Source organism: Thalassophryne amazonica, chromosome 18 (assembly GCF_902500255.1).
Source record: "Thalassophryne amazonica chromosome 18, fThaAma1.1, whole genome shotgun sequence".
Taxonomy (NCBI): Eukaryota; Metazoa; Chordata; class Actinopteri; order Batrachoidiformes; family Batrachoididae; genus Thalassophryne; species Thalassophryne amazonica.
The window spans coordinates 50,301,519-50,325,285 of NC_047120.1; the positions used below are offsets into that span (position 1 = coordinate 50,301,519).

Here is a 23,767-nt window from a genome sequence, read left to right on the forward strand (position 1 = left end):
CTCCTTGGCGTCGCCACTGATTTGGTAGAATCGGATATTCTACCAAATCGCAGATTCTACTTTGACACATATACACTGGACAAATCCTCCGTCATGGTTTTCTGAAGAGCAAGAGGTTTAAAACTCAAAGGACCCCAACACCATTTCTCCTCCCATCTAAACAACAGTTTGAACCAACCTTCACTGTTCCTGGCCTTCCGTTTGGTCTCTTGAATGTTAAATGGACTGCATTTACATTGCACTTTTTTGGCCAAAGCACTTTACAGTCATGCCTCACATTCCCCCAATCACCCACATACCACACATTTGGTATGTGGGTGATTGTAGCACGCGCCTTGCATGGGTGTTGCCACGCAAGGCGCGCACTACACATCAGGGGCAGCTTGGGGATTAAGTGCCCTGAGTAATTTTCTAGTCTGACGGGGATTTCAACTAAGGATCCTCCAGTCCTAACCCCACCGCTTTAACCCCTTGACCATCACCACACACAGTAGGTCTACCTTTCTCCTCTCCATATTATCCAGCTCTCTCTCACTTTACCAGTCATGCTGCCGGCATTCAAAATCTTGACACTCACTTCAACACGTCTAACGTTCCTCCTCTCCCGCTCCCTTCGGACACGTTCTCCACCTCTTCTTCGCCCAATTTTCCACCCTGCACCCTGTTGGATAACAGCACTGACGGCGGCCATTGTTAACTCAAGTCTTGACCGAACCAATATGGACATTTGAGTTGTGGTCTGCATGTTTGATTTGCCAACTTCTAATACTACTCTGGATAGCTTTCATGGTGCCACCCAACTCATTTTTCCGGGCTTGCAACTCGCACTCAGAATGTACTGGCTGTACACCCCATGTGGCTGAGTTTCAATTCAATTTATTTTATTTATATAAGCACCAAATCACAACAAAGTTACTTCAAGGCGCTTCACACAAGTACGGTCTAACCTTACTAACCCCTAGAGCAAGCACACAGGTGACATTGATAAGGAAAAACTCCCTCTGATGATTTGAGGAAGAAACCTCAAGCAGACCAGAATCAAAGGGGTGACCCTCTGCTTGGGCCATGCTACTGACACAATTAACAATACAAATATAGAGGAAATTTGGGGAGTCCATGCTGGTGTCCAGGATGGGAGGGCTGCACCCACTCCCACTCAATTGATTTGCAGTATTCACTGTAATATTCATTTATTATTAAATTAACTGCTCACCCATTAATCCAAAACCACTATGTCCAGTCATCACTTAACTTTCAAAACATTCAGGTATCTTTTTGTTCTAACATCTTACTAGTCATGTGGTTTATCTGAATATAACAGCAGCTCTTCTTTCAAGGGCATGTTTTTTTTTTTTTTTTTTTAATACAAGTCATCCTGCTCCTCGGCAGATAATTACCACAGCAATGTCGCGCTGCATCGCGTTAACACTGACACAAGACTGGGAAATGAAAAACACCTCCATCAAGTCCAAGTGCAAACGGATCACTTGACCCACTTTACTACCACAGGCTATCAAACACGGTCAATAAAAATGAACTAAGCATTAAAGGTATCTCCTGTAGGCGACTTTAAGTCTCCTGTAATGGACCTCTCTGACTTCTACAGCACCAAAGAACCAAAGTGCACACAGTTGAGCCACACAGACTATAAGTTATGTTTTATAGCTTTCATTTGCTACGGGGAGACAAGATTGATATGCTGTTTAAGTTTATGGTATTAAGAGCTGAAGAATCTGCCTTTCTTCCCATTTTGCCACCACTGTTCCTAACGTCTGGAGAATATTATCTTTGTAACTGTAGCTGGACACTTCACTGGGGCTGAAAGCTACAGTGCGTATAATTTAGGGGCATTTGTGAGCAAAAATGGAATATTGCATTTAAAAGCATCTGTTCATTGGTGTAGAAATGACTGTGTTTTCAGAGGCTTAGAATGAGCTCTTACTGAGCTACATTTTAACGAACCCCCTCATGGAGACCACCATGTTGCACCGCCAGGTTGACATACTTATGCCACCTTTTGCATTTTGCTGTGCAGCTGGAAGACTGAAAGGACAAAAGGTTCAAGTCCCCAACAGCTAGCAGCACACAGCTGTCAGTCAAAGTGGCCACACCCCTAATTATTCAAATATCTTAAACTGATTAGCTTTTTTTTTTTTAATCCTTATACAGTTTTATATAACAGCTGAGTGGATCCTTGTCATTTGATTGGTGCTTTGTCACATGACATGGATTTATTCCATTTACTGTGCAGTTTCGTTCCATACATTTTGTACCATTGCATGCTGCAAACCACACCCACGCACACACTAGTGGGGGTGCGTTTCACTAAACATGGCAGGGTTTGTTTTACTGATGGACGACAATGTGAACGAGCTAATTGACGGTGCTTATTCGTCTAACACACACACACACACAAAAAACTAATCCACTCCATTGTAAGCCGTCTGGAGGCATGACGAGCTGTTAAGAGGATGAAGTAAGAATGAATAGCTGGACAAATTTCTGACGGGATTTGGGGGTTTTTTTTTGTTTTGGTTTTTTTTGGAAGTACATGAAGTCAGTGCACAGCATCACGGACTACAACCCCTGGCAATAATTATGGAATCACCGGCCTCGGAGGATGTTCATTCAGTTGTTTAATTTTGTAGAAAAAAGCAGATCACAGACATGACACAAAACTAAAGTCATTTCAAATGGCAACTTTCTGGCTTTAAGAAACACTATAAGAAATCAGGAAAAATAATTGTGGCAGTCAGTAACGGTTACTTTTTTAGAACAAGCAGAGGGAAAAAAATATGGACTCACTCAATTCTGAGGAATAAATTATGGAATCACCCTGTAAATTTTCATCCCCAAAACTAACACCTGCATCAAATCAGATCTGCTCATTAGTCTGCATCTAAAAAGGAGTGATCACACCTTGGAGAGCTGTTGCACCAAGTGGACTGATATGAATCATGGCTCCAACACGAGAGATGTCAATTGAAACAAAGGAAAGGATTATCAAACTCTTAAAAGAGGGTATATCATAACGCAATGTTGCAAAAGATGTTGATTGTTCAGTCAGCTGTGTCTAAACTCTGGACCAAATACAAACAACATTGGAAGGTTGTTAAAGGCAAACATACTGGTAGACCAAGGAAGACATCAAAGCGTCAAGACAGAAAACTTAAAGCAATATGTCTCAAAAATTGAAAATGCACAACAAAACAATGAGGAACGAATGGGAAGAAACTGGAGTCAACGTCTGTGACCGAACTGTAAGAAACCGCCTAAAGGAAATGGGATTTACATACAGAAAAGCTAAACAAAAGCCATCATTAACACCTAAACAGAAAAAAACAAGGTTACAATGGGCTAAAGAAAAGCAATCGTGGACTGTGGATGACTGGATGAAAGTCATATTCAGTGATGAATCTCGAATCTGCATTGGGCAAGGTGATGATGCTGGAACTTTTGTTTGGTGCTGTTCCAATGAGATTTATAAAGATGACTGCCTGAAGAGAACATGTAAATTTCCACAGTCATTGATGATATGGGGCTGCATGTCAGGTAAAGGCACTGGGGAGATGGCTGTCATTACATCATCAATAAATGCACAAGTTTACGTTGCTATTTTGGACACTTTTCTTATCCTATCAATTGAAAGGATGTTTGGGGATGATGAAATCATTTTTCAAGATGATGATGCATCTTGCCATAGAGCAAAGACTGTGAAAACATTCCTTGCAAAAAGACACATAGGGTCAATGTCATGGCCTGCAAATAGTCCAGATCTTAATCCAATTGAAAATCTTTGGAAGTTGAAGAAAATGGTCCATGACAAGGCTCCAACCTGCAAAGCTGATCTGGCAATAGCAATCAGAGAAAGTTGGAGCCAGATTGATGAAGAGTACTGTTTGTCACTCATTAAGTCCATGGCTCAGAGACTGCAAGCTGTTATAAAAGCCAGAGGTGGTGCAACAAAATACTAGTGATGTGTTGGAGCGTTCTTTTGTTTTTCATTATTTCATAATTTTTTTCCTCAGAATTGAGTGATTCCATATTTTTTTTCCCTCTGCTTGGTCTAAAAAAGTAACCGTTACTGACTGCCACAATTTTTTTTTTCCTGATTTCTTATAGTGTTTCTTAAAGCCAGAAAGTTGCCATTTGAAATGACTTTAGTTTTGTGTCATGTCTGTGATCTGCTTTTTTTCTACAAAATTAAACAACTGAATGAACATCCTTCGAGGCCGGTGATTCCATAATTTTTGCCAGGGGTTGTATATCGTCAGAATCATTTTTGGACTCATTTAAAGTTTGTGTTGGATTGTTGATGTCAAAGCAGCAGTGATGCACCAAAATGTAAGTACCTTTTCTGTTGTTTATAAATATCATATCAAATGACAAGGATCTATTTTAGCCGTTATACAAAACAAATAATGAATATTTTTTACATTCTTTCAATGGAATGAATATTTAATTAATTTAATATTTAATATTCGTACCATTGAACTCATGAACATTCATTATTTGTATAATAATGAATGAGGGAAATAGAATCCAAACAGTACAAAGTTGTAAATGTTAATTTCTGCTGTGACATTTGGGATTTTAACATGGGGGTCTATGGGGACTAACTTGCTTTTAGGACCAGCTTCAGTTGGTCATTCAAGTAATTACAACATATACTAGGGGAGTTACAACCACTACCTTTGTGCACACACACCCTCCCCCCAGGACTAAACCAAACCAACTTTTTTAGGTTCTTAGATGACCCCAAAACACAATCAGGATGTTCCCAAAAATAAAAACTGTCCTTATGCCAGTTATCCAAGATGGCCACCAAAATAGGGTTTTTTAAAAATAAAACACCAATGATTTCTGTCATTATTAAGTATATTGTTTGTTCCTACTATGTATTTTAATGATAAGGGTCTATTGGCGGCCATTTTGGATGCCATTTTCAATCTTAAACCCATGAATGAATTTAGTTTAGGCACAAATGAGTTTGCTGTGACCTGTAATGGTCTTCCCATTGAATCTTTGTGATATTTAAGTTGTTTATATGTTGTGTAAAGGTGTTTTTGTGAAAAAAAACATAATTTTGGCGGCCATCTTTGGCGGAACATCCTGACTGTGTTTTGGGGTCATCTAAGGAACCTAAAACAGTTGGTTTGGTTTAGTCCTGGGGAGGTGCAAAGGTAGTGGTCATAGCTCCCCAAGTAATAGGCCTTGAGACCCGCTGGTGCCAGTGCGTATCTCCAGATTTTGTAGTGTGGAGTAGCGTCTATGACTCCTCTTGACCAGCACTCCAACCCATCACAGGTTACTTACCCAGCCAAGACCGGTACCCATTTCCAGCTGGGTGGACTGGGACACTGCACATGGACTGTCGTATCCCAGGTCACAGACTTCAGCATTGCCTTCATTTTTAAACACCACACATTGCCAAATGGTGTTTGGCTACAGTTAACTTTCCTGCCAGACCTCCTGTACAGACACAGTAATGCTGCAGTTTGAATGGATCCCACAAAGTTACTCCCACCCAACTGTGAAAATGGAACTGGTGTAATAAACAAAATCAAGACGTCAATGCCAACATTTGTGAAATGGTGCTATCGGGCAACTGTTTAAAATCACTGTGCACACACACTATTTGTTTTAGAATTTTCTTCTGCAAAACTCCCTCAGTATTTTATTCATTATATCACATTTTGACCAAATGAACAAGCAAATACTAATTATTTTTGCCAAAAGAGGTTTTTGCCATGTGTCCGGCTTTAATCCCGATTTCCATCGGCCTCTGAAGTCAATGTCCTCTGTCAGGTTATCAATTTGTCTGCACTCTCCACAGTGCTTAACAGCTATAAATCAAGCCGTCAGGGGTTGGATGCCGTTAAGGAGAGGAGTCTGCAGACAGATGCAGCTCTGGCACAGCTTGCAGCGTGACTCGCACTGCATCATTTTCCCAGTAGGCACAGCGCCACTGTGGCCATTCTGGGACATTTGCATGTTTGCCAGATTGGAGGGCTTGTTTGTTCAGCTGCTGCCTTTTCTTGAAACTGGCAAATATGCTCGAAAGCATTTTATTGGTCATTAATCTGCTGTGCTGAAAGAGAATCTGTTCCCAGCTTTAAGCAGACAAACCATTGCATTTGTGCCAAAATCATGCAAGGAGTGAACAGTGGCTGCATTTGTGTTGAAGTTAATTTTGGTTGGTTGTATTTTTTGTAGTATGATATGAACAAAGTATGATATCCTACATGTAGAGCTAAAGTGACCATGCAGGTCTAATCATTCAATTATTCCCTTCAATCTAAAAAAAAAAAAAAAAAAAAGACTAAACAAAAGCCTCCCAATTTGTCTTTTTACTATTTTCTACAATATCTTAAAGGTGTGGTCCCTTTCATATTTTTAACCATTTAAGTCATGAAAATTTTCTTCAGAACCTTTTACGAATTACTGATGGTGAACCCAAAATTGTAGGCAACGATCAGACGTGAGGTGTGTCCAAAACCTATGTGGTTTATTGTATAAGGCAAGTGCTTAAAAACGTCCAGTTTGTGAGGCCAATGACCACAAAAAGTCAATCCAAATAAGGAGGAGGCATAAAACAAAGAAAATGCTGGGAAAAAAACCCCTCAAGATAACAGGGCTCAAAGACCAGAATATACTCACTAAAATATGAGGAGCAGATGGAAGGAATTAACCGACAACTGACAGAGAGCAGGGCAGTGCTTAAATACTAAACAAACTCATAAATGACAGGTGTGTGAAAATAACAGACACGTGACAACTAGTTGAACACAAGGTGACTGAAAAGTAAGACATCTGAAGGTGAGTACAAATAAAACATAATAACAAAACGCACTCTATGACCAAAGAAATCACAAAGCCAAGAACAAAGTGCAAGTGCATAACAACTAACTAAGAGAACTAAGAACAAAATAAGAAGGCAATCAAAACACAACCCACAACAAGAACTAAACAATAACCAAAAACTAAATCAAGGAATCCACACAGAAAATAAAGATGGAACTCACAAGGGTGTAAAATCAAGGAAAGCAAAACACAAAGAACTAAGAACATATAAGAGCACAAAAGAGACAAATAAACTATAAGAAGAACTGTACAACAACCAAAAACTACATCAAGAACTCGAGTTCAAAGGTACTGTGGAACTTGAAAGTAAATACGGTGCAAACTGGGGGAACATAAGGTGGATAGGTGATAAGTTACTATCCACCTTACTATCATTACTTTTCTGGGGACTCAATCTTAAGAGTAACCAAGTTAGATTACTAGTTAGCTTATTAGTTACATTGCTTATTAGTTACAAATTGTTGGCAGCTCCAAATAAAGTAACTGCATAAAGCTGCTAATGAAGTAACTGTATAAAGTAACTTTTCAAAGTAACTGTGGCAACACTGCCCAGGACGAACCACAAGAGGGACACACACGGATGACCGACAAAGACAAAAGGCAAACGGCAAACCTTAAAGACAGACAGGGGACATGAGACAGATGTGGACAGATAGTGAGCACCCACGCTCCCAACAGGACAACTATAATTTTGTTTTTTGAAATCACCCTTTTATCTTGTCAATATGGTCAAAATTGGTCTTGTTCAAAAACTGCAGAATTTTGACCCACCATCTGGTTAAAATGCAGAAACAAGATGCAATCGCGTGCTTTCTGTGGACGTGCACGGTGCATCCAGAAAGTATTCACAGTGCTTCACTTTTTCCATATTTTATGTTACAGCCTTATTCCAAAATGGATTAAATAATTTTTTTTCCCCTCAAAATTCTACTCACAACACCCCATAATGACAAGAAAATTTTTTTTTAACTTTTTGCAAATTTCATAAAAATAAAAAACTAAGAAATAGCATGTACATAAGTACTCATGCTCTTTGCTCAATTACAGCCTTAAGTCTTCTTGAATATGATGCTACAAGCTCGGTGCACTTATCTTTGGGCAGTTTTGCCCATTCGTCTTTACAGTACCTCTCACCTCCAAGCTTCTTTTGTTGAATTTGTGATATTATGATGTCACAAAGGATGGGAGAGTTGGTCTTTTTCAGCTATGTGAATTTTGGAAGAGGGGGTGTCATCTTTGCCTTTGGAAAGAACTGTAGGTCACAGCACATGGCCACAAGCACCCAAGTCCTTACAATCACTGCAGCAGCCTCCATTGTCTCCTTCAAAAAAAAAAAAAAAAATAATAATAATAATAAAAACTCTTGTGGGACTTGCTTCCTAGCTTCTGGGTATAATAAAAGTTTGAATTATTTATCAAATTTAGTGTGTGTGAAACATCCATCGCTCAATCAGCTGTCGCAGCACTGAACAGAATAAATCTGTATGCAAAGTTAATCAAATTTACTTGCGTTGGAAGAACTCTAATTTGATCAGATACACCTGGACACTGCTCGGAAACACTGGCCAGTGGAAAGAACACGGGATTGAATTTGCATCAAAATGCTATGGGTGGATGAAGCTGAGGAAGAATGGAAGTTTAAAGTATAACTTGAAGAAAATGTGGCAGATGCTTATCAAATCTGAGGATTAAACCAACCATAACATGACAATATGTGTCTAAATAAAGTAATCCTCTCTAATTCATTATTGTGCAAACACTGGAAATTATGCCCAGAAGCATATTTTTATTATTTTCCAGGAAATGTGGGTATAGTCTAGAATACTGTGAAATCTACCAAAGATCCTACATTTACTAAAATTAGAACAAGATTATCACATTAAATGTGATTATCTTGTAACTCTTGACTTTGAAAGGACTTAAAACATAATAAACTGATTAAAACGTTAACTTTGACGCACCAGATTAATACAAAAAGCAATCTTGTTTTTACAAATACCATATTGTACTTCTGCCATCTGCTGGAAATGTGTGTAGTCTCGGATATTGTGAAATCTACCATATATCCTGTATTTTCTTTAAAAACATAAATATAAATTTACTAAAATTGGAACAAGATTATCACCATAACTCAAGAACATCAAATGTGATAATCTTCACTTTGATAGGATATATAACAATAAACTGTTTAAAACTTTAACTTTGATCCACCAGATTAATACAAAAAGCAATCTTGTTTTTACGAATACCATATCGTGCTTCTGCCATCTGCTGGAAATGTGTGTATAGTCTCGGATATTGTGAAATCAACCGTATATCCTGTGTTTTCTTTAAAAACAAACATAAATATAAATTTACTAAAATTGAAACAAGATTATCACCATAACTCAAGAACATCAAATGTGATAATCTTCACTTTGATAGGATATATAACAATAAACTGTTTAAAACTTTAACTTTGATGCACCAGATTAATACAAAAAGCAATCTTGTTTTTACGAATACCATATAGTACTTCTGCCATCTACTGGGCATGTCTGGTATCGTTGCAGGGAAGAATCTTATCGCATGCATGTGGGAAATCACGGTTATAATAAAATATGAAATGGAGCCTGATAATCATGAAATGGGGGTTAAACGTAGCGAAATGGAGCAGGCTGACTCCAAATATGACTCAATTAAGTACTTTTATTAAATTTTATTAGTGAACTAGGACTACGGATGGAAATTAGCATCCTGCTATAATCCGTCATATTTACATGTAATTATGTTCATTAATATGCATTGTCCCATTTCAAATAAACATAAATGGGATGAAATGGGGACTGATGATAATGAAATGGGGGTAAAACGTTATGAAATGGAGCAGACTGACCCAATGACTGAAGTTTCATCTCTTGTACACCAGATGGCAGACCTGCGCCGACTACATGTACTGAGCACATCTCACAAAAAAAAACAAAAAAAAACAAAAGCCAAACAATTAACCCTATAAAGCCCACCCTGTGAAATAACTGTCAGAAAATTCAAATTTTTTGAAACAAGAGTCTTTATTGGACCTTTTAACAAACCCACCTAAAAAAAAAAAACAAAAAAACAAAAAAACTTTTTTGCATATATGAGTTTTTATTTGTATCATATTTGCTACATTGGGCGTTCTAGCATAAAAACATCCATTTTAAATCCAGAGCAAACATAACATTTCAAACCTATAAAATGCTGCATTTTCTTAGGGAAATTACTGTTTCAGGTAGCCACTATGAATGTTTCATCTGAAGGCCCTCTGATGCATAAGACACTGACATCTGGTGGTTTGTCTGTGCACTACAAGTATCTCATTGTATACGATGGGTTTTTTGGGGAGAAAATATCACACTGATGAAGCAGACATCTCAGAAAATCCTGTATCAAATATGATACTTGGCGTTATAGGGTTAAATAAAAGTAATTATTTGGAGTCAGTCTGGTTCACTCTGCTCCATTTCGTTACATTTTACCCCCATTTGATGATTATCAGTCCACATTTCACTCCATTTCGTATTTTAGTATGGCCCGGAAATCAGGAGCAGGTTGAAGTTATGTGTAGCTTGAAATGAGTTTGATTGTCACTTTTTCATTCTGGTGTCTAGGGCCACAGCTGCTTCACTTTAATCTCATTCTAAAGTGTTCCAGATGCATTTTCTGCATAAAAGGTTGTATACAATCAAAGTTCGCTGTACTGATTTAGACAGAGAAAGAATGGATATGAATCATTTGCAACATTTAATTCTATCAAACTGAAGTTATCCGGTGCTCCAGCTACAATGTTTTGTTTCTCCTCCAACATAATGACGGCGGTGATGCTCAGTGAAGGTCTCGCCTGATTAAAGGCTCGGAGCATAAATGGAGTGTGGGAGTGTGCCAGAAAGATTTGAATGAGATTCACCTTGAAGTCCACTGCACGCTACTGCTTTGAATCAAGGTGATGCCATCGCACAAATTTTATTATTATAAAAGTAATAAAAATGAAAATTTCTCAGCTTTTCACTGCGTTCATACTGTAACTGCATAGGGTGGTAGGATGATTAAGTGTGTGAGTGGGTTCATCCATCCCAGCCAGAATGTGTAAGCAGTAATTCTAAAGCAATACATGGTATCATTTTGTAAATCATCAAATTAAAAGAGCACATAATTAGGGTGAAGTTATAAGAAGCTGGTTAACTGATGCACCAGATCAGTTTAAAAAAACAAACTTTGTATTGTCCGTGCGATATCCGTTAGACCAGTGGTTTTCAAACAGTGAGATACAAATAGGGAATCGTCCAAGGCCACAAAAAGGGGCGGAGCTGAAGGTGGCAGGTACCTTGCCACTGGTGACACTCATTCACAGGATGGGATATTTTGCCGCCTGCTTGTCGCTCTGCCTCAGGATCTTTAGGATAATGGATCGCGTCAACATTTTGAACAGTCGAAAATTTTGTTCCCAATCATCCCAATGATCGTGACACTCCAGATGGCGGGTGGTGCCCTGCAGGATGACAATGTATACTTGCAGGTCGGATTTCAGCGGAGTTGGTGATTATTACGCGAGGTTGCCGTGTTGCTAATTTTTTTCTATCGGGAAGCCAACCACAACCTATGTGGACAGGGGGTTCCATGGGTTCTTTATCTGTTCCCCTTTAAACTTCTGCATTGCTTACAATTCTGATAATTTTGCTGTTAAAAAAAAAAAAAAAAAGCGCTGATAAGAATCAGCTTGTGTAAGCTATAACTCAAAAACAAAAGCTTTCATCTTGTAATTTGACAAGTTAAATGTTTAGATGGTGGCTAACTATGACGCACTAGATGAGTTAAAAAACAACAACTTTGATGTGCCTGTTAAGTAAAATACCACAGTTCTGTCTCCCACTTGCTGGTACCTACTTGTGCATCCATGTCATATATTTCATATTTAAAGACTACCGTTGGTGCAGGTTCCGTACGTGCACTAACATGTGTGTTGCTTGTGTCTCACTGTAAAAAAATGACTTTCAGGCATAATGTGACATATATCTAAAATATTGAGGTCATCTGTTTTGTGCTGTGTTCTGAAGATTCCCATTGAGACCCGAACGTCTTGCCTGAGAAGCTCATTTCACTTATTAAAGGATCAATCAAATATTTATTATATGATCACTCTTCACAAGAGGGATGAGCACGCTTATAAATTTCCAGTCATGTAACTCGGCTCAGGATTTCTTCCATTTCCAACTTGGGAAGCCCTGTGGAGACAATTACTGAATCCACCTTTACGTGATGTGCACAGAGTGATTTTTGTATCCCGTGATTGTAATCCAGAGCTCTGGAAAAGTCTTGGAAGGAAAACCCAACTGGGATTCCAAAGCAGAGCTGTGTAATAAGATCCTGACACTGCGTGATGGAGTGACGGCACTGGTAATCAGGCTGCCACATGTTGAGTTCTCTCTCACCAAAAACAATTCCAAACCCGCCGCTCCGTTCTGGGCTCATCATAGTGAAGGAGCACATTAAACCATTTTTAGAGGATGTTTCACATCCATTGGAAATCCACAACTTACTTCAGCTCATCAAGAGAATAATTCCATCCATCCATTTTCTAAATGTGTTTATTCCATTTAAGCTGGAGCCTATCTCAGCCATCACTGGTTGAGAGGCAGGTGACATGCTGCAGCTAGAGTACTGACAGGGACTAGAAGGAGAGAACATATCTCACCCATATTGGCCTCTCTTCATTGGCTTCCTGTTAATTCTAGAATAGAATTTAAAATTCTTCTTCTTACTTATAAGGTTTTGAATAATCAGGTCCCATCTTATCTTAGGGACCTCATAGTACCATATCACCCCAATAGAGCGCTTCGCTCTCAGACTGCAGGCTTACTTGTAGTTCCTAGGGTTTGTAAGAGTAGAATGGGAGGCAGAGCCTTCAGCTTTCAGGCTCCTCTCCTGTGGAATCAGCTCCCAATTCAGATCAGGGAGACAGACACCCTCTCTACTTTTAAGATTAGGCTTAAAACTTTCCTTTTTGCTAAATCTTATAGTTAGGGCTGGATCAGGTGACCCTGAACCATCCCTTAGTTATGCTGCTAGAGACTTAGACTGCTGGGGGGTTCCCATGATGCACTGAGTGTTTCTTTCTCTTTTTGCTCTGTATGTACCACTCTGCATTTAATCATTAGTGATTGATCTCTGCTCCCTTCCACAGCATGTCTTTTTCCTGGTTCTCTCCCTCAGCCCCAACCAGTCCCAGCAGAAGACTGCCCCTCCCTGAGCCTGGTTCTGCTGGAGGTTTTTTCCTGTTAAAAGGGAGTTTTTCCTTCACTGTCACCAAGTGCTTGCTCATAGGGGGTCGTTTTGACCGTTGGGGTTTTTCTGTGATTATTGTATGGCTTTTGCCTTGCAATATAAAGCGCCTTGGGGCAGCTGTTGTTGTGATTTGGCGCTATATAAATAAAATTGATTTGATTTGATTTTGATTTGACACCTTGAACAGGCCAAGAGAGTACAGTACTTTCTGAAGTATACATGCCTTTTTCTGTATTATCAGCTCTTGAATTTGGAATTTCCCACAACCCGGTCCAGGATAAGCAGTTGAAGATGAATGAATGAGAGTAATTTGGAATTTTGTGCATTGTTGTAGTGTATTTTTTATTGTTGGCATCTATTCTTTTATTATTGGAGTTTATGTTGAACTTTGTTTACTGGGAAGCCCTAGATAAATCATTATTATTATTTATCACAAGGAACATTGATTTTTTATTTTTTTTTATTTTTTAAAGTTAGGAGGTCACTGGACCTCCCAAACTTGTAAAAAGAAAAAAGAAGATACAATTTATACTCCAGAAAATATAAGTCCATAATCCATTAATTAGTAGAAAGACACTCAGTGGAGCTCATACATCATCTAAGGTCCCACAGTCCCATTTATTTAATTTCTAGTCCTTAGTCCAGGCATGTCTGATAATATATTTTGTCCACCAGATCCAGACCATTTTCTGGATCTGGACAATCCTGACATCCCGATTGACCTTTATTCCCGATCACTCGTCCTTGATTATGTGTATTAACTGTTTGCTGAACTTGAAGGTATACTCAACAAAAATATAAATGCAACACTTTTGGTTTTGCTCCCATTTTGTATGAGATGAACTCAAAGATCTAAAACTTTTTCCACATACACAATATCACCATTTCCCTCAAATATTGTTCACAAACCAGACGAAATCTGTGATAGTGAGCACTTCTCCTTTGCTGAGATAATCCATCCCACCTCACAGGTGTGCCATATCAAGATGCTGATTAGACACCATGATTAGTGCACAGGTGTGCCTTAGACTGCCCACAATAAAAGGCCACTCTGAAAGGTGCAGTTTTGGTTTATTGGGGGGGGGATACCAGTCAGTATCTGGTGTGACCACCATTTGCCTCATGCAGTGCAACACATCTCCTTCGCATCATCCGTGAAGAGAACACCTCTCCAACGTGCCAAACGGCAGCGAATGTGAGCATTTGTCCACTCAAATCGGTTACGACGACGAACTGGAGTCAGGTCAAGACCCCGATGAGGACGACGAGCATGCAGATGAGCTTCCCTGAGACAGTTTCTGACAGTTTGTGCAGAAATTCTTTGGTTATGCAAACCGATTGTTTCAGCAGCTGTCCGAGTGGCTGGTCTCAGACGATCTTGGAGGTGAACATGCTGGATGTGGAGGTCATGGGCTGGTGTGGTTACACGTGGTCTGCGGTTGTGAGGCTGGTTGGATGTACTGCCAAATTCTCTGAAACGCCTTTGGAGACGGCTTATGGTAGAGAAATGAACATTCAATACACGAGCAACAGTTCTGGTTGACATTCCTGCTGTCAGCATGCCAATTGCACGCTCCTTCAAATCTTGCGACATCTGTGGCATTGTGCTGTGTGATAAAACTGCACCTTTCAGAGTGGCCTTTTATTGTGGGCAGTCTAAGGCCCACCTGTGCACTAATCATGGTGTCTAATCAGCATCTTGATATGGCACACCTGTGAGGTGGGATGGATTATCTCAGCAAAGGAGAAGTGCTCACTATCACAGATTTAGACTGGTTTGTGAACAATATTTGAGAGAAATGGTGATCTTGTGTATGTGGAAAAAGTTTTAGTTCTTTGAGTTCATCTCATACAAAATGGGAGCAAAACCAAAAGTGTTGCGTTTATATTTTTGTTGAGTATACTTAAAGCTACACTTCATTGGATTTAGGGTTGTTTATTAGCAGAAATAGAATATTGCATTGATAGCCAACTGCTGCCATGACTTGGCTGGTGTTGCCCGTCTTCTCCCTCGCTTCTTGTTTTACTTTGACATCACGTTCCGTTATCCCTTTTTCATTTGCTTCACTTCCATTTAGAGCCCACCTGTTTGTTATTGTAGTAATGGTTCCCCTCGTGTATTTAAGCCCATCTGTTATGTTCCTTAGTGCCAGTATGTTGAACGTTCCATTGTAAGTCTATCGACATTATCTCCTAGTGATTCCTCATTGCCGACCCATACTTTTGTTCCTGTGTTTCAGCATTTTCGTCACCCGTCCCTTTTGGAGTTGTTTGGCCACATGTTACTGCTTTTTTGCGTATTGTGCTCTGCTGCCTGATTACTAACAATCACAGATACTTTAGCCTCACGGATGGATCTAACATGATTTCTAACCTTGGCCTGTTTAGAAAACTCTGATTTAAAGATATGTGAACTCATCTAGCTGTTTGTTCCCTGCACTGATGTCATCAGTGCTCAGTTCATTATATCTGTTAATTAGTGTATAATTAATTATCTGCAACAACAACTCAGTGTGTCTTAAGCTGAGAATGAGCCCTTCATATCTACATGGGAGCGGACCTCCTCATGAAGTCCACCCTGTTGGCACAGTAGCCCAAAAGGGACACGCGTACTCTTGTCTTTTGCATTTTGAGATGCTAGATGTTGCTAAATCCTACTGTAGCTTTAAAGTAAGATTTGTATCTTTTTGAGTCATCAAACCCCTTGTCTTCCCGAGCTGCAGCTGCAGAGACTTGGGATGAAAACAAACCAAAGACAATGAGATTCTGCAGAGTTGAGCAGAGCGACATTTACCTCACTGCCCAGAGCGAGCCTGTGGGCACAACACAGCTAACCGCACATGGAAATTCTGCCTGATGTGCGCCGTCACAGTGATCAAAAGGATAATTCAACACCAACGGCCATTTGGACTTTCCTGTCCAATCAAATGTCATAACTCAAACAGCTCCTGAAAGTCTTCTCTAAGACATTTAATTTCTTTCTTTCTTTCTTTTTTTAATGGATTTATGCTTTATAATGTTCCTGTTTTTTTAAAAGGAAGTGTGTTTCAAAAATTCAAAGCCAACTGTTTCAAAGTGATGTTGACTCATAGATATGGGCTCGCTGCCTTGTAAGTAACGTCAGAAAGGTCAAAGTGTCGCAGAGTGATATCTTTGCGTTCCAGACAATTTAAGCTCACAAGGCTTCAAAGAAGCGACTTTTTTGTTTTTTTTTTCCAGTGTGTGCTCATTGATTATGGATGAGCAGCTGGTCACACTGGATGTGTGATGCGATCACGAAGCAGACGCGCGGAAGCGTCAGTCGCACACTCTGCTGTGGCAGCATCCAAGCGCACCCACGATGGCTGGAGCTCTGAGAAAATAAAGGAACCCCGACACTGCCAAACACTTTAAATGGAAGAGAAGTCTGGAGATTTTCTCAGCAGGATTTCATAAACTCAAAAGGCTTCACTTAGTATCCTAAGAGTTCTTTTTTTTTCATGCTTAATATGATAATCATGACTTCAAAAGTAATGTTTGTCACTTTCTATTAAGTCCAATGTGTTACTTTTATCATTTTTTTTTTTTTTTTGCTTAATGGCAAAAAGTTCCAAATTTGAGCTCAGTAATTTTTTTACTTTTCATCTTAGGTTTCACTTTGACAGCACTGTGACTTAGTGGTAAGCACTGTTGCCTCACAGCAAGAAGGTCATGGGTTCGATTCCCACCTGCTCCTTTCTGTGTGGAGTTTGCATGGTGTTCATGTGGGTTCCCTCCTTCTTCTCCCACCTCCAAAAGCATTCAGGTTGGTTAAACTGGAAACTCCAAATTGGTTGTATGTATGATTGCGGATGAATTTGTTTGCCTCTGTGGCACTTCGACAGTCTTGTCTTGTGTCTGCTGGGATTGGCTCCAGCCCCCTGTGAGCCTTGATTGGAGTAAGCAGGTATAGAAAATTAATGATTTTTCGCTTTGAATATTAAACTTTTTTTTTTTTACTTTATGCCTTAAAATGATGATGTGCAAGGACTGAGTTTTAATTTTTTTTAATAAAAAATTGAAATTTGAACTTGATATATACCCCGATGACTATAAAATAAAAGGGGAGGTGATGCTCTAGTGGTTAAACTTCAGACCAGAGGATCCTCTAGTCAAAATCCGGCCAAACCGGAAAATTGCTAAGGGCCCTTGGGCAAGGTCCTTATTCTCTAGTTGCTTCCGCTGTGTAGTGGGCGCCTTGCATGGCAGCACCCTGACATGTGAGTGTGAATGGGTGAATGGGAGGCATCATTGTAAAGTGCTTTGAGCTTCTGATACAGATGGAAAAGTGCTACATAAATGCAGTCCATTTACCATAACTCAGCTTTTGTATTAAGTGGTACTTGTATCTTAAAATGTCAGCATTTTTACTTTTCATAACATACTTTTCAACCCATACTTTTTTTTTTTACTTGTCTCATAATTATGATTTGAAAAACTTGAGTTTTCAATTTTCTCATTTATGTTTAAGTCAAAAGTTCAATTTTGTCTTTCCAAATTATGACTTAAAACTCAAAAGATTACTTTTCACTAAAGATGGAGATTTTAATCTCAATTTTGACAAATAAGGTTTAACTTTGTGTCTCAATTCTGAATTTAAAAGTCAACATATCTTAAACTGATGACTTTAAATGTGGAAACATTGACAATTTTACACCTTCGAGAGTCAGAATGTATCTTGCGGCTTTAACTTTGTACTTTTTTCTATTGTTCATTTATTCATTTTCCAAACCGAATGATTCTATTTATGGGTTGGGAGGGGGTTGGGGGGGGGCAGTCTATTACAGGGAAGGCACTTTAAAACACCCCCCCCCCCCCCACACACACACACACTGACTTGAAAAAATATTATAAATGTGGGATTATAGGCAATCATATGAAAATAAAATATAGATTTTTTTTCTTTTTTACTTAAAGCATGTACAAGCATAGTGACTACTGAAATAGTTATAATAATAATCTTTATTTGTATTGCACCCTCTGGTGTAGATTATACTCTGCAATCCAAAATCATTTTATAGTTAAACAAACAAAACACAAAAGTAAAAAAAAAAAATGTGTGTGTGTGTGTATATATATATATATATATATATATATATATATATAATTACATGAAAATAAATGGTAACTGGACTGCATTTAAATAGCGCTTTTCCATCTGCATCAGATGCTCAAAACGCTTTACAATAATGCCTCACATTCACCCCGATGTCAGGCTGCTGCCATACAAGGCGCTCACTAAACACCGGGAGCAACTAGGGGATTAAGGACCTTGCCCAAGGGACCTTCATGATTTTCCAGTCAGGCTGGGATTTGAACCGAGGATCCTCTGGTCTCAAGCCCAACGCTTAACCACTAGACCATCACCTCCCATAAATCACTGTAATATGCACTATACTCCATTAATGTCCATCTTTACTGTTCTTTGTCAGATATTTCTTAAACATTTATAGCCGTAACATCAGTTTAACAGAAAATGCATAAGGTACAGCATTTTTAGGTTAATGTAATTGAAGGCTCTTTTTTCAGTAATGTCTGGTTTGTATACAGTTCAAGAAAATGACATAGTATATCTTAATTCAAATGTCAGATTTGTGCCTTTGATGGTCGCATTGACCTTCAATGTCACTGACGTGAAAGATAGAGTAATCTATTACAGATAAAACCAACTAAATAGAATTTCATCATGCAGTATAAGGCCTGGACTGTCTGTTTCTTCTGTCCATCATCCATCAGCGTTATATTTATCTTTAGATGGACAGAGATCACTTAAGTGCAGCTGTTCTGTGCAGGATGACTAATATGCTCAGATGTGGAATGTCTGCAAAATAGTCATCTACAGGCAAAACTCAAAAGCACGTCCGTGTTGGCCGTCACATCGGTGCACTTGTGTCTGCTTCAAGACAAATGTCTTAAAAATTATCTGAGGAGGTTAAAGGACTGCAGAGAGTGTGGTGGAACTAATGTTGTGGGATAAAATGGGATTTCTGCTTCTAATTCTGAACACTATCCCTCTTTAAACTGAGGCTTTCCTGAAAGAAGGAAATGTCACGAAAATGCATCAAACATGGAACAAATACACAACTCACAACTCTTTGAATAGACACTCTCAACCGGTTTCAAAGTCTTTATTTTTTGCAGGTGCAATATGAATTTTATTTTCTTGCCATTTTAATAGTATTAACACATTTGGCTCCTGAAGCCAGCATCCCTGCAAACTCCAAATATGGTTAAATATAATGCTGGTTGTCCAAAGCTGATCTGTGATTACATCTGGTCACCCATGCAAACACAGCACCAACGAGTAGAACTCACATGAGCTTTAATAAAACACAGTACAGGTGAGTGCAAAATAAATATCACCCTTAATTTTTGCATCAGGAATTTTAGGAAGTTGGGGGGAAATTGCCTCCATCACAGGAGCGTAACCATAAATTCATTTGGGAGGGGGGGAGAGAGGGTCCCCACTGTCCACTAGACATCACCATCTTGTCGGTTTGTAATGCAGTTGGTTCATTCAGGACTTCAGCTTTCAGAATAGTTACTTTCTGAAGCTAAGTTTTCATTGTGATTCAGGTGTTTCAAAAATCAGTTGTTTCGCTTACGAGAACCAAGGGATTCCCGCTGTCCTCTAGATGTCGCAATTTGCAACCATAGCCTTAGCCATAGTAAGCAGCCTTAGCCATAGTAAGCAGTTTTTTAAAAAGATTCCTGTTGCAAAGCAATTATCCAGCATAAGAATTCCTCACAGGTCAGTTTCCCTGAGATAGTTCTGCTGTTTCTATTGGAGTGGGGATGCAGTTTTTAACTGGTGCTGAATAATTCAGATTTTTAGGTTTTGGCCAATCAGCATAACAGCAGCAGTCATCTACCATGATGTCATCTAAGTGCGATCAACTGACATGACATCGCACAAGATGATTAACCCTTAATCCTCTGGGGCCGACACCGTCGTATACGACGGCTAAGACCAAGCTTTATGAATCATAAATAACTTTTTAATGATATGAGATAGAAACTTACTTTTTTTGCTGAAACGTTAACTCCGTGGACTTTCGAGCCAGCCATCGGCCATCTTTGTACTCCTCATAGAAGCTGTGTGATGATGTGTGCAATGTTGTGTTCAGTCAGAATTGGTTCACCATCACATGGTTTTCCAAAATCCAATCGTAGGGCAGATTTACCTCACGTGAAAAGCCAAAGATCGTTTTCAGGAGTGATATGTTACTAGTTGGCCCATTTGAATAGCCCCCTGGGTGCTCCAATGAGTACATACTATTGGCCTCCAATGCGCCCTGCGCCATTACGCATCACTGAAGCAGACGGAGAGCCTCTGACAATCTCACATGCTCAAACAAACAGTGTGTAACTATCAGGATTGCTCCACTAGTTTGCACGTGAATGTTACTGGATAACTCTGTTGCTTTTTCGGCGTAAAACACTGTTTACCATATCAATGGAGTGAGGGGAGGGCCACTCCTCAGACTGTAAGGAGCCAAAATGGGCCAAAGTGTGAATGAAAGCTGCTTTAGGAGCAGCACAGAACATCCCAAAGCACAGTAGAAGTAGACGTTTGTGATGTAACCTTTGTGTAATAGTAGACAGAATTTGCTTTGAGATGAAGACAAACGCATAGACCATTTTGTATATATTGTTCAAAATGTGCATTTGTGTGTGTTTGTTTGTTTTTGTTGTACAGTCTTTCACACAAGACCTCAAATTACCTTTATAAAGTGTCAAAACAGTTGTTTATTATAGTTTGCTGTATGTTTTGAATAAATGTGTGTGGAAAATTTGCCGCTTTACTTTTTCCTTTCTTATTTCTGATTGTAAACCTTTATTATCAATCAATCAATCAATTTTTTTTATATAGCGCCAAATCACAACAAACAGTTGCCCCAAGGCGCTTTATATTGTAAGGCAAGGCCATACAATAATTATGTAAAACCCCAACGGTCAAAACGACCCCCTGTGAGCAAGCACTTGGCTACAGTGGGAAGGAAAAACTCCCTTTTAACAGGAAGAAACCTCCAGCAGAACCAGGCTCAGGGAGGGGCAGTCTTCTGCTGGGACTGGTTGGGGCTGAGGGAGAGAACCAGGAAAAAGACATGCTGTGGAGGGGAGCAGAGATCGATCACTAATGATTAAATGCAGAGTGGTGCATACAGAGCAAAAAGAAAAAGAAACAGTGCATCATGGGAACCCCCCAGCAGTCTACGTCTATAGCAGCATAACTAAGGGATGGTTCAGGGTCACCTGATCCAGCCCTAACTATAAGCTTTAGCAAAAAGGAAAGTTTTAAGCCTAATCTTAAAAGTAGAGAGGGTGTCTGTCTCCCTGATCTGAATTGGGAGCTGGTTCCACAGGAGAGGAGCCTGAAAGCTGAAGGCTCTGCCTCCCATTCTACTCTTACAAACCCTAGGAACTACAAGTAAGCCTGCAGTCTGAGAGCGAAGCGCTCTATTGGGGTAATATGGTACTACGAGGTCCCTAAGATAAGATGGGACCTGATTATTCAAAACCTTATAAGTAAGAAGAAGAATTTTAAATTCTATTCTAGAATTAACAGGAAGCCAATGAAGAGAGGCCAATATGGGTGAGATATGCTCTCTCCTTCTAGTCCCCGTCAGTACTCTAGCTGCAGCATTTTGAATTAACTGAAGGCTTTTTAGGGAACTTTTAGGACAACCTGATAATAATGAATTACAATAGTCCAGCCTAGAGGAAATAAATGCATGAATTAGTTTTTCAGCATCACTCTGAGACAAGACCTTTCTGATTTTAGAGATATTGCGTAAATGCAAAAAAGCAGTCCTACATATTTGTTTAATATGCACTTTGAATGACATATCCTGATCAAAAATGACTCCAAGATTTCTCACAGTATTACTAGAGGTCAGGGTAATGCCATCCAGAGTAAGGATCTGGTTAGACACCATGTTTCTAAGATTTGTGGGGCCAAGTACAATAACTTCAGTTTTATCTGAGTTTAAAAGCAGGAAATTAGAGGTCATCCATGTCTTTATGTCTGTAAGACAATCCTGCAGTTTAGCTAATTGGTGTGTGTCCTCTGGCTTCATGGATAGATAAAGCTGGGTATCATCTGCGTAACAATGAAAATTTAAGCAATACCGTCTAATAATACTGCCTAAGGGAAGCATGTATAAAGTGAATAAAATTGGTCCTAGCACAGAACCTTGTGGAACTCCATAATTAACTTTAGTCTGTGAAGAAGATTCCCCATTTACATGAACAAATTGTAATCTATTAGACAAATATGATTCAAACCACCGCAGCGCAGTGCCTTTAATACCTATGGCATGCTCTAATCTCTGTAATAAAATTTTATGGTCAACAGTATCAAAAGCAGCACTGAGATCTAACAGAACAAGCACAGAGATGAGTCCACTGTCCGAGGCCATAAGAAGATCATTTGTAACCTTCACTAATGCTGTTTCTGTACTATGATGAATTCTAAAACCTGACTGAAACTCTTCAAATAGACCATTCCTCTGCAGATGATCAGTTAGCTGTTTTACAACTACCCTTTCAAGAATTTTTGAGAGAAAAGGAAGGTTGGAGATTGGCCTATAATTAGCTAAGATAGCTGGGTCAAGTGATGGCTTTTTAAGTAATGGTTTAATTACTGCCACCTTAAAAGCCTGTGGTACATAGCCAACTAACAAAGATAGATTGATCATATTTAAGATCGAAGCATTAAATAATGGTAGGGCTTCCTTGAGCAGCCTGGTAGGAATGGGGTCTAATAAACATGTTGATGGTTTGGATGAAGTAACTAATGAGAATAACTCAGACAGAACAATCGGAGAGAAAGAGTCTAACCAAATACCGGCATCACTGAAAGCAGCCAAAGATAACGATACGTCTTTGGGATGGTTATGAGTAATTTTTTCTCTAATAGTTAAAATTTTGTTAGCAAAGAAAGTCATGAAGTCATTACTAGTTAAAGTTAATGGAATACTCAGCTCAATAGAGCTCTGACTCTTTGTCAGCCTGGCTACAGTGCTGAAAAGAAACCTGGGGTTGTTCTTATTTTCTTCAATTAGTGATGAGTAGAAAGATGTCCTAGCTTTACGAAGGGCTTTTTTATAGAGCAACAGACTCTTTTTCCAGGCTAAGTGAAGATCTTCTAAATTAGTGAGACGCCATTTCCTCTCCAACTTACGGGTTATCTGCTTTAAGCTACGAGTTTGTGAGTTATACCACGGAGTCAGACACTTCTGATTTAAAGCTCTCTTTTTCAGAGGAGCTACAGCATCCAAAGTTGTCTTCAATGAGGATGTAAAACTATTGACGAGATACTCTATCTCCCTTACAGAGTTTAGGTAGCTACTCTGCACTGTGTTGGTATATGGCATTAGAGAACATAAAGAAGGAATCATATCCTTAAACCTAGTTACAGCGCTTTCTGAAAGACTTCTAGTGTAATGAAACTTATTCCCCACTGCTGGGTAGTCCATCAGAGTAAATGTAAATGTTATTAAGAAATGATCAGACAGAAGGGAGTTATCAGGGAATACTGTTAAGTCTTCTATTTCCATACCATAAGTCAGAACAAGATCTA

At 39.2% G+C, this 23,767-nt stretch overlaps 1 long non-coding RNA gene across 1 annotated transcript; it reads left to right on the forward strand.

Annotated features, from left to right (window-relative positions):
• Positions 1-792: 792 nt before the first annotated feature.
• LOC117531039 lies at positions 793-21,575 on the forward strand. Its single transcript, XR_004566508.1, has 3 exons — positions 793-863; positions 7,029-7,031; positions 21,565-21,575. It is a non-coding gene; the product is annotated as an uncharacterized LOC117531039 (long non-coding RNA).
• The last annotated feature ends 2,192 nt before the right edge of the window (positions 21,576-23,767 follow it).